Here is a 14184-nt window from a genome sequence, read left to right on the forward strand (position 1 = left end):
CCAGCTTTGTGTTCCACACAAGAGATTAGTGCATTCAAATAGAAACCCCAAAACTTCGGCAGTCTGTTATGTAGATGCAGATTACCATAACAGACTATGATTGAGGTTCTAGGTCACTACAAATACTTTTTAAAATAATAAAAGTCCAACTCTACAATGTGCTGCTTATTTGATTCATGAAGCATTCTTATATGATTTAATTACTATTTTCAGGCACACTTCCAAAATTTAGACTAGCCTTGATCCTGCAAACACTTATGCTTAATGTTATGAATTCAAGCAGTCTGTCTCCTGCATGCATTAAGCAAATGTATACATGCTTGCAGGACGGGCTTGGGCTCAGGTGACTATCATTGTGATGACAGTTGCCTAGAAATTGATATATTTTGGAAGATTTTCTTTTTATTTAAAAAAATGTAACACATGCAGAAATAATGGAATTCTCCAAGGGAGTCCTAAAGAATATTTTTCAGTATCCAATATTCAATTCAATATTCTTTTGGATTTTATTTTGAATTAAGATGGTGTAAATTTATGTCTGTGCAGTTCATGTGTGTTTTTTTGGGTTCCTCCCCCACTGGGTAATTGCTATTAAAGTCATTGTAATGTTCAGTGCTTGTTTATGAACTGAGACTTTCATTTGCATGTGGGGCAAGAATATCACCGGATACAGAATGCTTTTAGTTTATAGACAGTCTCCTCTGATTTCCTCTGATTTAGCCATGTTGATTTTGGTAGTGAAGCTACTGTTGCTTAGTGATTTGATTTAATTTATCTTTTAATTCAAAAGCCTCTTTTGATCAGCTGGCTGTTTCTACCCTCAGATCAGCAGTCTGAGCTATAATATAGAAGAGCCTTTGAGCTGTGAAATGCACAGTCAGTGGTGGGAAGCTTTGTAATGAATCCTCCTGTTTAATTGCTAGTAGGACTTCTCTGTCTGTGGTTTTCTTTCTGATGGTTTCTCATCTCTGAAAGATGATTGATGGCACCGGAGACTGAAATCCTTCTCTCTCCATCTCCCACCACAGACACAGCACAGGCAGTAACACTACAATTCATACACTCCCTGACCTGGAGGGACTACATCCAGGGAGGAGAAGGTAACATCCACCATGACAATGCCCTTTCTGTCCTCTCTGTGCAGATTGCTAGCCAGGGTACCAATTACCACCAGCTGAGCTAGTGTTTGTGTAATGTGTTTTTCTTGGATAACAGAAGCACTGCAGAGGAGAAAGCAGAAAAATTCACATTTTAGAGAAGAGCTATTTTGCCTTTAAAAGGGTGTATTTTTTTAAATGTGTTTTTTATTCCTTTGTTTGTTTCTCATAATCATTGGAGTAATGGTTTCATCTGCCCTACAGATAGACATTTTCAGCTGACAGAGGGATCCCCCCTGCTGTGGATAGACATGGTTATGCATTAGGAAGAAAATTTAATTAAATCCTTAATTCAACCTTTTTTTTTTACCTTAACATTTTCAACATGATGAAGTGGGCTTTATTCTGCTACTCTTTGTTGCCTTCTCAGAGTTTGCTGACTTGAGAATTTTGAACTCTGATAAGCTTGCAGAAGTTTCTCCTTCACCTCAGAACTTCCTCTGAAGCGGTAATGGAAATTCCTATGCATCATCCCTGGTCCAGCCTTTGGAATCTCCCCCATCTTCCTTTAAGGGCAATAATAGGACTACAAACCAAATGTAGTCCTCTTCACAATGAAAATACACAGTGCTGCAATCAGTAATTCTTCATGCTTATACAACAGCTAGCACAAAAGGGTCCTGGTCTATGGCTGGAGGTCTGAGGCATCTCTAGAGTACAAGTAAATCATAACACTTAAAGAGTAAATACAAATCTTTATATCCAGTCACTGAACAAACACAGCACTTGTTTCCATGCAACAGAACCCTCATTCTCTGAATGTATCTTCTCCCTACCTCATGTCAACCTGTTAAATAACGTAAGCTGTCACTTTAGCCATAAAGTTTATGCTCTATGAGTGATTGTGGAGCACAGTTATTAAAATAGAACCCCATTGGTACATATGTGATACATCCTCTTTGCAAAATCAGGCAAGAAACTTTGGTGTGGTCTTCCCCTACTTAATTGTCACCCTCAGGATTCCTCTTCCCAAAGGAAAATGTCTGTGTGAGAGAATGAACTCCAGCTCCCATCCTTGGTGTAGCATGGCCCAGCTAAGTAGAATGAAGGCAGACTGATGTTACACTCTATCTACTAGCACAGCAGAGACTGCAAAATATAACACAGAAGAGCTAAGCTGTAGTGGAAAGCTAGACTGGTACTAGAAAGAGCTGAGATCAGGATGACTCAAACAACTTTTCTTCACTCCTTTGCTGCGCTAGTGCAGTTCTAGTATAGCCAAGCTACTGGTCCTTGGTTTCTCAATAAAGCTGAAGTTCTGCAGACAGCATTGAGGCTTTGCCCAACCTTTTTTGTGGACACGGAGCACTTTCACTGATTTTCTTTCTGTTCTTAGAATAATAGCAAGAAGCTCAGTAAATCTAAACACTATGTATGTAGCTCATCCACTCGTTTCCTTGCAGTAGCATCACTGTCTTCCCAAAGCTTGGTCGCAACGCACTGGATACATAACCAAAGCCATGCTTTCATAGAGGGCTGAAAATCCTCTCACAAAGATCACAGGCTTCAGAAGTCACTATCACACTTAGGGCTTTAGCTTCTGCCTTGATTATCAAACAACTTATAGACAGACAAACCTGAATTGGTGCATGCAGCTATTGAGGATTCTAGTCTGGCTTCCAGTAATTACTGAAAGGAACTACTTCAGAATGCCAGCTCTGTGGAAATATGTCCAAGTTTAAGTGTTGGTGAAATTAAATGTCATGTTACTCATGTTCTTCTGCACAGTAAAAAAAACAATCTAGTGAATGCTAGTCAAGCTGCTTTCAGCCATAAACATCTCGAATCACAGAAGAATGTTATTTAGTCATTTACATTTTAGAAATGGGTGTGTTTTTACTGTGATATGTTGTGCTGGGACTCAATGCAAATTTCCTGTTTTCAGATGCTTGTGTCTTGTGAGCCTTTAGAGCGATTGGCTTAAAATTTGGAACACTTATCTCTGCATTTCATGCCTCCAGTATATCAATTTAAGCTTTGTGAAATTTGCTTCAGTTATTTCATTTAAATTCCAGCCTTGCAAGTGTGCCAAAAAAATTGAAGAAAATTTTGACTGCAGCGAACAGTAGGGCTAAGTGAAGAAGGTTGATGTTTAGAGCATTATAGAGAAAAAAAAGCAAATGTATTGAGTTCTACCTTCTTAAACATGTCTGCAAAACTTTCTATTTCCTTTCACCTTATTAAAACATCACCATTAATGACTATTTATACAACACACAGTGCAGGAACAGATTTCTAAAAGAGGTATCTACCATACATATAGTGTGCAGCTGAAGAGTAAAGAAGGTGTTACAGAGTAGCTGCACCTGGTAATGATAAGCGTATTTACTTGGAATTGAAAGGTCTGGTACGTCACAACCTTCGTGTGGAACTCAATCCTTTTCTGAAGTCTGCAAAAGTTCAAGACGCCTTTAAAAGGGCATATTTATGGATTCCTTTGCATTTTTGTTTGTAATTAGGAAACAAAGCACAAGTACAAAACTACCAAGAACAAGATGACACTATGGAACGTCCAGCCTGATCTGCATAAGGACAACCAGAATACTGGCAAGAGAGTCTGTTCACACAAGATTTCTGACTTGGCTTACAGATTCTATCTATAGATAGCTATGATATGTTCCCCTATATGTGTAAGCACCTAATAATTTTAATTCATTTATTTAACTTCAATACCCCTGTTTGGGAAGACAGTGCATTCTATAGAGAGGGCACAGACGAACAGAGAAACCAAAGCCTGGATCCTGAAAGGAAAGAAGGTGCAAAACTCTACTGGGTGTTAGAAACCTAGCTTTGGAATCTTTTTCATAGATTCCTAACAGGAAATTTGGGCTCCTATAATCAGAAAAAAAGGAATCTAACCTAACCCTGCTCCAGCAGCTGCAAAAAGAAGCCCCTAGATTCTTCATGTCATCAAACCATCCATCTTCTTCTGAAGGAAGAGGCTTGCATAGGAACTCAGTTGATTATTTGAAACAAATCTCTTTAGACTTCTGAGGTTAATCCAATATTGGAGTGTTGTCAAATTATATAAGAACCGTCACAACCAGTATTGAATCCAAGATCAAGAGAAATACCATGGCTTGTATTTCTCCAACACACTGGAATCCTTCCAATAGATAACCTTGCTCTGCCACAGTATATATCTACACCAACCCAGAAGCAGCTGTGGAAGTCTATATATCAGGTATAGGAGTGTACCTACAGTTCCCATGTGCTGGTGAAGTAATCAAGCCCATTTGAGACATTGCAGCATTTGCTGTATTTCAGTGAGAAATGAACCCATGAACTGTGGACTCAGAAAGTGTCCTGATAAAAGCATTGGCAAACTCTTATTGAGTTACTGGGAGTTAACAGGAGCAGGTTCCTTTACAACCTAGAAAGGAAGTAACAGCTGAAAATAACAGCACTTAAACATGTTAAGTTATATTTTGACTTTTTTTGACTAAGATTCATATGTGACTAATGAAACACTAGTGTTTGCGTATCTTACCTAGTCACCTTTTGTGTGCACCTCACAGCAGACTACACTGCAGTTTCTGATCATTGATTTAGATTTCTTGAGATACCTTTTGGGTATGCTTTAAAGAAAAAATTCACATAGTAACATTTTATTCTTTAATCTATCCCTGTCGCTGATAGTCAGAATCCCTTTCATACCCCTAAATTTCTCTGTATTACAGAGAAAGATAAAGTACCATAGATAAGTATACAAGTTTTAGGTGTGGTTTTATAATGCATACATAAAGAAAGGAACATAGATATTTAGCACACGTAAGATCACACACAGATACTGGTGCAGTAGCATTATATGTCTGTACATAGCTACTTAACACAGTACTACCATTCAGTGAGTGATCCACATGTGCACTAGCTGGTGTAGAGAGTTTTCAAACACTAAGGCTTGCTGGGGTATTTAGTCCAGAATTATTATAACAACGTATTGTCATAATCCCAGAGCTGCAGAGATGCAGTCTAAAAGCGTTTTGAGACTGGATGGAATTGCTTCATAGTCCTACTCCTAGCATGGTCTCTTAATGGGTCGTCACACCAAGACCATTAAGTTCAATACAGGACACTTCTGAAATTGACTGTGCTGCCCCAAAACCAGGCCCATAGCGGGAGTGGGGGAACCAGAGTATAACAACCATTTTCTGCAGTCTTGCATACCACTGGCAATACTATCTTTTGCAAATCCCAGTGGTCTCAATGGGATATGGAAGGCAGCAGGAGAGGGGGGAACCATTTCTATGCTGTACTAACTGGAAGACAGAAGCTGGCATGAGGAGGAGCTCTGCTACACTTCTAAAGATAGGGCCTGAATGCCACTCCCATTGGGCCTCTGAAGACAAACTATATTGCTATGTCACTGAAAGTAAATTCCCTAACACCCCAACACCAGCGGCCTTCCCCTCCATGCCCTTTTTCTGAGGTGGTTCATAGGGCGAGGATGCAGTTTGTGGAATGTGAAGAAAAATACTGACTTATCTCCAGACACAGCACAACAATAGATTTAGATTAAAGCCACTACTTCAGAATTTCCTCCAGTTGCTGAAAAGGAAGCTCAGATATGAGGAATAGAGTACTGATTGTATCCTTTCTCCTTGCCGACAAAAGAACTGCCAGCTGTTTCCACTGCTTAGTCTGGATGTGTTCCATTGTTCAGCGCAAGGGATCAAAGTAGCGGTTTATAGCATATTTAATGGCCAAACATACTGACACTGTTCTCACAAACACAATGTTAACAAGGAGGCCCATTAATGATTTCTTTGTTTGGTCACATTAATGAGAACAAATGCCAGTGTGGATAGAACTATTATGAGTGAAATTGCTATTGTGGTAACTTGCATAGTTTAGGGAAGATGTTGAAAGTAAACCTGGGAGAAATGTGCATTTGTGTGATAGCAATTCTATTCAGGTCAAGATGTCCTAAAATGAAAAGGGAGGTAAAAGAAAAGATGTACTGTACCAAGAGATAAAACCAAACAAACTTGTAATTACAACCAGTAAGTTATCTACTGTCATAATTTGAACTAAGCGCTGTTTACTGCTTTTCACAGACTTTACATGGGGAAGGTTTACTGATCAGTAGGGAACAAGAACACTAGGATAGCAAATAACTTCATGATTGGATATATCATTTACAGAGTTTATTTATTCTTCTGTCTCATATAAAGACTGTCTTGGACAATCTGTCCTTGGAGAGAGCACTAGCTTTGCATAAACAGCATGTTGTGTCACAACAGCATCTCAATAGGAGAGTGTTCAAAGCAAAGCGAAATCCCAGATTGCAAGACAGTGATAAGATAAGAAATGGTATCAGAGAATCTGGGCAGTCACCAATCAAGGAGGAACAAAACAATATGAGACAAAACAGTAAGTTCCTGAAATCTGACACCTGTTTTATCAGCAAATTTAGCACCTAATTACAACAAAAAATAAAAACAAAAACAGTCAGCAGTCTCATAAAGAATCTTTTTCGGTTTGTCTACAGGATTTATATGCATGGTTAGTGCCTGTGGAGATCTTCTGCAATCACGTATGCATAGTACAAAGTTACATGCCTGTCATGGTGAAAGATGAGTAACTTGGGATGGGTAAACCATGTCACATCATAAAGAATCATCCCAAGTCTGTACTCAGATCCTAAATCAAACCTTTTTTTTTTTCTTTTAATGTCTTAAATTAAAAAAAAAAGGATGTGTGAATTGTGCAAGAGTTTAAAAGGAGATCTGTAAAGGAAAAATGCATGGATCTATATGGTTCTGGGCTTCTGTACAGTGTACAAGGGAAGCTTGAACAGGGCTTGAAGTTGCTTTTGTTTTTCAGGAGGAAGCAAACTACTTGTTTGGTTGATTTTTTTTCCCTTTACTTCAAAAATATCAGGTAGGACTTTTATCTGATACTTTTATGCTTTCAATGCCTGCTTCCCAGTTTTGCTGGAAAACTGCTTGCAAACTGCAGGATTAAGTACTGGGTGTTCTTCTAAGCCTTCAATTAAAGCGTCACCACTGGTGAAGGCTTAGCAAAAACAGATTTTCTCCCAACTGTCCAGTTTTTAGTCATTTATGAAGTCTTAAGAAAAAATGGTTATAAATTGGGACAGAACTTCTAACTGGAAAATAAAAAAAGGAAAATTTTAAATGCAACTTTTATGTCACCATGAAAGAAGCCAGCTGTTTTCTCCAGCTCTGCAATCTACTTGGGATTTTCCAGTTGCTACAGATTTTACATGAAAGGTGCACAGGTGCTCTGGTGATAGATAGCAGTGTAAAAACCTAAGACAAGTACATATCTCCCCAGCCCTGTGGGGATTTTTTTGAACTCCATGTTCTTCAAATGAAATGATCCAGCTGCTGGGAAGATTTCTGCAAATAAGAAGAGTTTTCTTTATAATTAATTCTCTAGACAGCTGTGACCTCTGCCACATTTGATGTCCTCCAGGAGCTGCAGAGATGCAGTCTAAAGCCTGGGATTGCTTTGTTGTCTACTCCTAGCATGGTCTTTTAATGGGCCATCACACCAAAGCCATTAAGTTCAATGCAGGGTGCTTCTGAAATTGATGCAACTGCGCAGAACCAGAGTAACTAACCAGCAGTGAAAAAATCTGCAGCACTCATCTATTTAAAACCATTGACTGATGAATGCATGCCTTGTTGTGTAGTACTTACTTGTACCCGTGCTGCATGAGTCAGCCTGAGACAGGTACATTTATTGCCTGTCATAAAACATTAAGAAAATTGCAAAGCTTGAGTCTAACATTTTTCCTCCCTCTGGAAAGTATTGCATGTTGTTCTGCTTCATCTGGAAACATTGGTCATTTAAAGATTTATTATTGAAAAGTTGAAATATTTTTAAGCTAAATGTAATTAAAAACTCATTATTAATATGTGTGTTTAAAAAAAAAACCTGGAAAAGTTCCAGTAATAACTGAAATTTGTCAAACAGCTGCCTTCAACAAGAAATAGCTACATGTAGGAAAAATATCATATAAAATAGGTATCTATTTGCATTTTCCAATCTTCTCCTATGCCTAATCCATTACAGTCTCATTTGTCTGCTGCCTTCATCCCCAGAATAAATCTAAAATGAGTACCATGAAATACTGGGCTGTTAGTCTGTAGTTGTTGAAGGCATTTGTGCTAAGGAGAAGCTAGCTTTTATTCTCTTGTTGCTACAGAAAACAAAGTAGCTCATCTCCCTAAAATAAATGAGTACTTATGGTTATTTTTCTATATATATATAAGTATGCAAATCTATCATACATGTAAGCAGATGCAAACTATGATATCCATGTGACAAAATGAGAAGACTCATCAAAATCGGCACTCGTCATGCACCCCAATGAGCACCTCCATAGCTTTTTAAGTGAAGAGGTTTTTTTCTAATGTGTCTGAGTTTTTGTGGGGGTTGTCATCAATCTGTGTGTTAACAACAGGAGTCTGAAACTTCTGTTCCAGCAATTTATTAGCCTAATAATATCAGAGATACCATACAAATGAAGCCTAATTAAAAATCATTTTCCACTTCCAGTATTAACTTCCCTGTCAGTTTTTGTTAATATCCATTTAACACAAACACCACCACCCCTAAAAAAAAAACAAAGAAAGGCTACTTTATTAAAACTTCACAAAATTATTCTTTCAGTCAAAAGAGGTACAAGTTCACAACCAATATGGTAGCTCCAAAGACCCCTTCAACAAAATCAGGTGTACTATGCCTGATATTCCAAAGGTAAAACAGTATTCTGGCCTTCTATATGCCTTAAAAAGGTTGTTGGCAATAGAAACTGAGCTTACAGTCTCAGCATAGACTCTTCCCAGGTCCTGGTGCTTAGTATATTTTCCCTTCTTTAAGAATAAATAGATTTTTTTGTGCCTGCACATTCAAGTTAAATAAAGATTTGTGTTCCTCACTCTCTCTAGACCCTATCTCAGACTCTATAAAGGCAGATAGCTGTAATAAGTCTGGAAGAATGACACTCTCACTTCCACTTCTGCCTTGTCTTCAGTTCTATTTCAAGAAGTGAAGTGTCATATAGTCAAAACTGAGATTTCAGGATGTGATGTGAAGTCATAGGCATTAAAATTGGTGAGGTGACTGGTGTCAGTGTGCACAGTCCGGGCTGTAGACAACCCCGGGTAATGTGGTACATTTGCAGAACTTCAAGCATTTTCTTTTCCACACCTTAAAAGACTCTAGAAAGCTGCAGAGGAAGCTACCATGTCTGAGGGCCTGGGATGTGGCTACATGTTACAAGAAAAAGAAAAATATCCTGCAGCAAGAAAAGAGTCAGTGAAAAATATGGCTGAGGTAAGAATTTATCTAGTTTAGATTCTGTGGTCCTGTTTTAATTCCAGTGAACTGATAAATTAACTCACCTGATTGCTTAGATGTACCAAAAAGCTGAAACAAAGATAACAAAATTCTAGTAAATCTATGCGTAAAAGTAAAGTACTATCTCTGGCTACATCCAGATGAACACAGCCACGTGGTGCCACAAACCACACATGCAGCTGTTTTCTGTGCTGCAAGGTACACAGGTGGGAGAAGGGGAGGTTGGACCCAGCGAGATCCCAGGGTCAAAAAAACCTATGCAAAAACAAAACAAAACCAAAAAACACAACAACGGAGCATGGCACATGGGGGCAGTGCATGCCAGTGACATACCATGGCTCTCTGGCACCCAGGGGCCAATGCTTCCATCTGCACACACACCTACACCCCTGTCCTTCTCGTAGCAATATTTAAAGTCATGTCGCATAATAAGAACTCTGAAGGGCCTGGCTGCCCTCCCCGCTACCCCCTGGCTGATGCCCAGGGAGCATGGCCCCTCTCGCCCCCCTGTCGGTCCACCACTGGCACACGCCACCCAAAATCAGAGCCTGGCTGGCTGAAGCCACACTCCGGCTGCCAGCCAGGCTCTGAGCAGGAGGATCACCACTGCTGCAGCCCCAGGAGGCCTCCAGGCCTCCAGGTAAAGCTGCTGGGGCCAGCCCAGCGCTAGCTTTCCCTACCCTACCTGGGGTAAGCTGCTGCACTCCAGAGGGCACTAGTACAGGCATTCCCTAGGGACAAGGAGCAGAGGATCAAGGTGTGCCGCTACTTCTTTTCCCCAGGGAAACAAATGTCCATGCTTGTGTGGACATGGCCTTTAGGGGCAAAGGTCTGACACTGCATATTTTAGGCTGAGCCCTACAACAAAGCATGGGCAACTGTGTCAGGCCTTGTCTACATAAGACATTTTAACTGCTTTAATTATACCAGCATAAGTGCACCCCATCTAATGGGGACATAGTTATACCAATGTAAAAGTGTTTTTAGCCTCATATTTTATTCTCTGTATTATTTATTCTCTACTGGTATAATTTATTTTCCTTTTGGGAATGAAATATACCATCCTAGTAAAAAAGTATCATTGGCTGCATCTACATGAGACGCTGACTGCACAGTAGCTCATTATAACTGTGCAGTAGCGTCAAATGGCACTAAGCGTGATGTGACACTACTGCATAGTAGTAACAAGCTACTGCAGTGAACATCACCAAAAAGCTGTTCAGGGATGCTACTGCACAGTAACATTGGATACTGTACAGTCACTTAGTACTTGTGTATGCAAGTGCTAAATGACTGTGCAGTAACAAGTGTGCAGTCAGCATCTTGTGTAGATGCAGCCATTGTATGGAGGAAAGTTATTGTGGATTCAATGCTTTAAGCTCCCAAGAAAGCTAAACACTCCTCTCCATAATAAATAAGAGTCCTAACAGAATAATCTACTTCACTGCCTCACCCGGACATTATCTTCTGACACACATTTCAATGATTCTCCCCTCCCCAGGCTAAATGGTCTTGTACACCAATGATACAGAGCTCAGTCCTTCAGTTCCTGCATCAGTAATTTTCTTCCCACCTCCAAAGGTTTTCCCCTTTCTGAGACAAAGGTGAGGAGGACATCTCCCATCAACTTTAGAATGTAAGTTTAGTGGAAATTATAAATTGGTGGAACCAAGTTCTACCCTGCTTCCTCCCCAAACTGTCCTTTGTAACAAATGGACTGGAACTAGAGGCAAGAGCATGTGCCTGGAACTATGCCATGTGACCCAACTCAGGATTCTGGGGAAGATACCCAGTCTCATGAACAGGACAGTAGCCACTGACTTCAATAGTTAGTCACAATATTAGTTTCAGTCTGAGAGGTAATGGACATTCATTACTTCCTGTAATGAACTGGCAATCCTGGTGGCTATGTGGCATCATTGTACCGGCAATCATTGCTGCTCATTATGTGATTTCATTCCAGTCTCACTCTTCGTGTTTTAGGTATGTATATAATTCATCAGTCCCAGCTCCTGGCTTCTGGCAAAGAACAACTGTCAAAGAAACCAACCATTTTTCTCCACGTTTTCAGTGACATGCTGAGCAGCTACCTATGGCACCAGTTCATAAAGACACCTCTCTTGTTTCATCTCTAACTACCTGTCAAATGTAAAAAGCTCTCAAAACCAGAGACATTTTGTAAGCTTTTTTTTTTTTTTAAATACTCTCATCTTATCAGATTTTTGCTGGCCACACCATACTTGACTAAACCTTTGTCAGCCTGGCCCCTACAAAATATCTCCTGGGAATGGTTGTGGTTTTCATTCACCCTGGGACCAATATAATTAAGCAATCTATCAACTGTGAAGGTTGCTAGGAAGTAATGTTTCCTTGTTGTCTTGACCTTGGTGTTTTGGATGCTCTGATCTAGGCTGTGATGGATATACTAGCTGTAACTGTTCCCTCAAGGTTGTGGGCATTTTTGTGCACCAGAGACAAGAACAACAATAACATTTATATTCTTCAAATTACCTAACATTCTGCCATTTATCTGCAGTCTCTCCATAGAGCTCTGTCCTACAGTATTATTTGAAATGGTATTTTAGCACAAATGATGCAGGAAAAGAAATGTCTTACTTCAAGCCAGATTTTTTTTCCCTTGTTCCAACTGCTCGCTGTTAATTTTACCCAGTTCCTAAGGTCAGGTGACCTAGAACCACAGCAAGGATTTCACTTTGCAGAAGTGCAGGAGTTTCTGTTCATTGGCAATGGTTTTTCACCACTAAGAACTCACATTTGGGCATTTTTCATCACAGTAAAAAGCTTTTAAATACAAAGTAATAAGAGGTTACTTAAATGGGAGCTCCCTGCACTTCATCCTGGAAGAAGGTTTTAAATCAAAGCAATGTACAAAAATGATGGATATGTATATGTTCCCTCAGAGAGCAAGGTAGCTATGGAAGTTTCTCCAGTAATGTCTGCTGCAGTAGAAACAATGCCTGCGTTGATGATGGCCCAGATCCTGGGAGGATCTTTTGACTGCCATAGGTCTCCATGGCAAATTTACTGTTTACTTAGACTGAACTTTGCCCCACAGTCACATTGGTTCTGGATTGTGGGGGCTTTTGCCTCCCTTGATAGTGGAGGAGTGAGGCCCACTACCTAGGATCTCTTGAGCATATATTAATATATTTTTACAGAAGCAAGATGTTGGCTGCCATGGTCCCACAGCTTTACCTGTAACACCCCTAGAGTGTTATGTCTTGTGTTTGTGTCAGACTTGTGTACTTTGACTAAGATTACTAAATTATGGATTTATATAGGATGGTTTAGTTAGGGATGATCCTATCTCAAGCAGGGGGTTGGATTAGATGACCAACTGAGGTCCCTTTCAGCCCTACTTCTCTATGATTCCATGAACACTGAGATCTGGTTTTCACCTAAACAGCTTAAGGAAAGTAGCTCTCTATATCTTTTCTCAAGAAACCAAGAGTGAAAAAGGAACCTATCAAGACTCAGGTAACCCAGAAGAGCTTAATTCAGTTTCAGTCTGAGCAAAGGTTTGGAAAAATGTCTATTCTAACCAAATAAATTCACCTTTTCCTAATTGTAATTCCTCTTATGAATATTAGAGCTGACTGAAATGGAGTTAATTTTTCTTGACAGATTATTGCAATCTTAGCATTGTGTCCTTCCTCTGAACACTTAACTCTATCTTATCTATGTTCATGAGGTTGGGCATCTTGTTTATTGAGCTCAACAAATATTCTGGGTTGTCCCTAGGGCCTCACAGGTCTGGGAAACTTACAATACCTCTGTGAATTACTGCAGCCATATAAGATATATTTTACATTTTATGATTGCTTAGTATACTCTGAGCATGCTTAATATGGGCAATAAAAATATGCAATGCCTTTATAGGGCTACATATCAAATAATTCATGGATAAGTAAATCATGTAAATCATTTTTCAAATTGTCATTAAATGCTCTATATTTAAAGCAAACACAGGGAGAAATATTAAAAACTTAGCTTTGAAAACTGAAGGGAGACCATCAACTCAAAAAGCATATTTTTTCCAGAAAGGCTAGTATCTGTTTTAGTTATGCCAAAGAATACTGTAGGGGAAAGAAAAATAACCTTCATTTCATACAGGTTGTTTACTTTGTCCATTTGACAGTACTTCATATGTAGTCATTTATTTAGTCAATTTTTTTTCTTTGCTGAAAAGCCTCTTATTAATCAGGGACTGGAAATGTTCTTTCTTTGATTAACTTTATAAAACATTTCCAAGATATACCAGACCAGATCCTCATATAATGTGGATCTGGTCTATTTGTTGCTGACAGAAAAGGGAAAGATGCTAGGAAACAATTCTTCCAGGATTAGTGTAAGAAATACTGTGCTTCTCTGAGTGAAGATCTAATGACACAATGGCTAGTAAGGTAGCCAGAGTTACTGGTGGGACAAGTTGTCACTAGGTGGGATTTAGTGTGTAGAATACACCAATGATTCTTAATTCATTGTGCTAGATTTGGGATCTACCCAGGTACCATACTGTTTTATAATCCCTCTGGAGTCCACACTACACCAGGGTACTCAAGGAGATGGTGAGCGTCATAGCCCAGCGCCTGCCACGGATCTTTGAAAACTCCTGGCGCTCTGGTGTAGTGCCCGAAGACTGGAAGAAGGCCAATGTGGTGCCGATCTTCAA

The sequence above is a fragment of the Crocodylus porosus genome, unplaced genomic scaffold, assembly GCF_001723895.1.
Source record: "Crocodylus porosus isolate Cpor-Errol unplaced genomic scaffold, CroPor_comp1, whole genome shotgun sequence".
Lineage (NCBI taxonomy): Eukaryota > Metazoa > Chordata > Crocodylia > Crocodylidae > Crocodylus > Crocodylus porosus.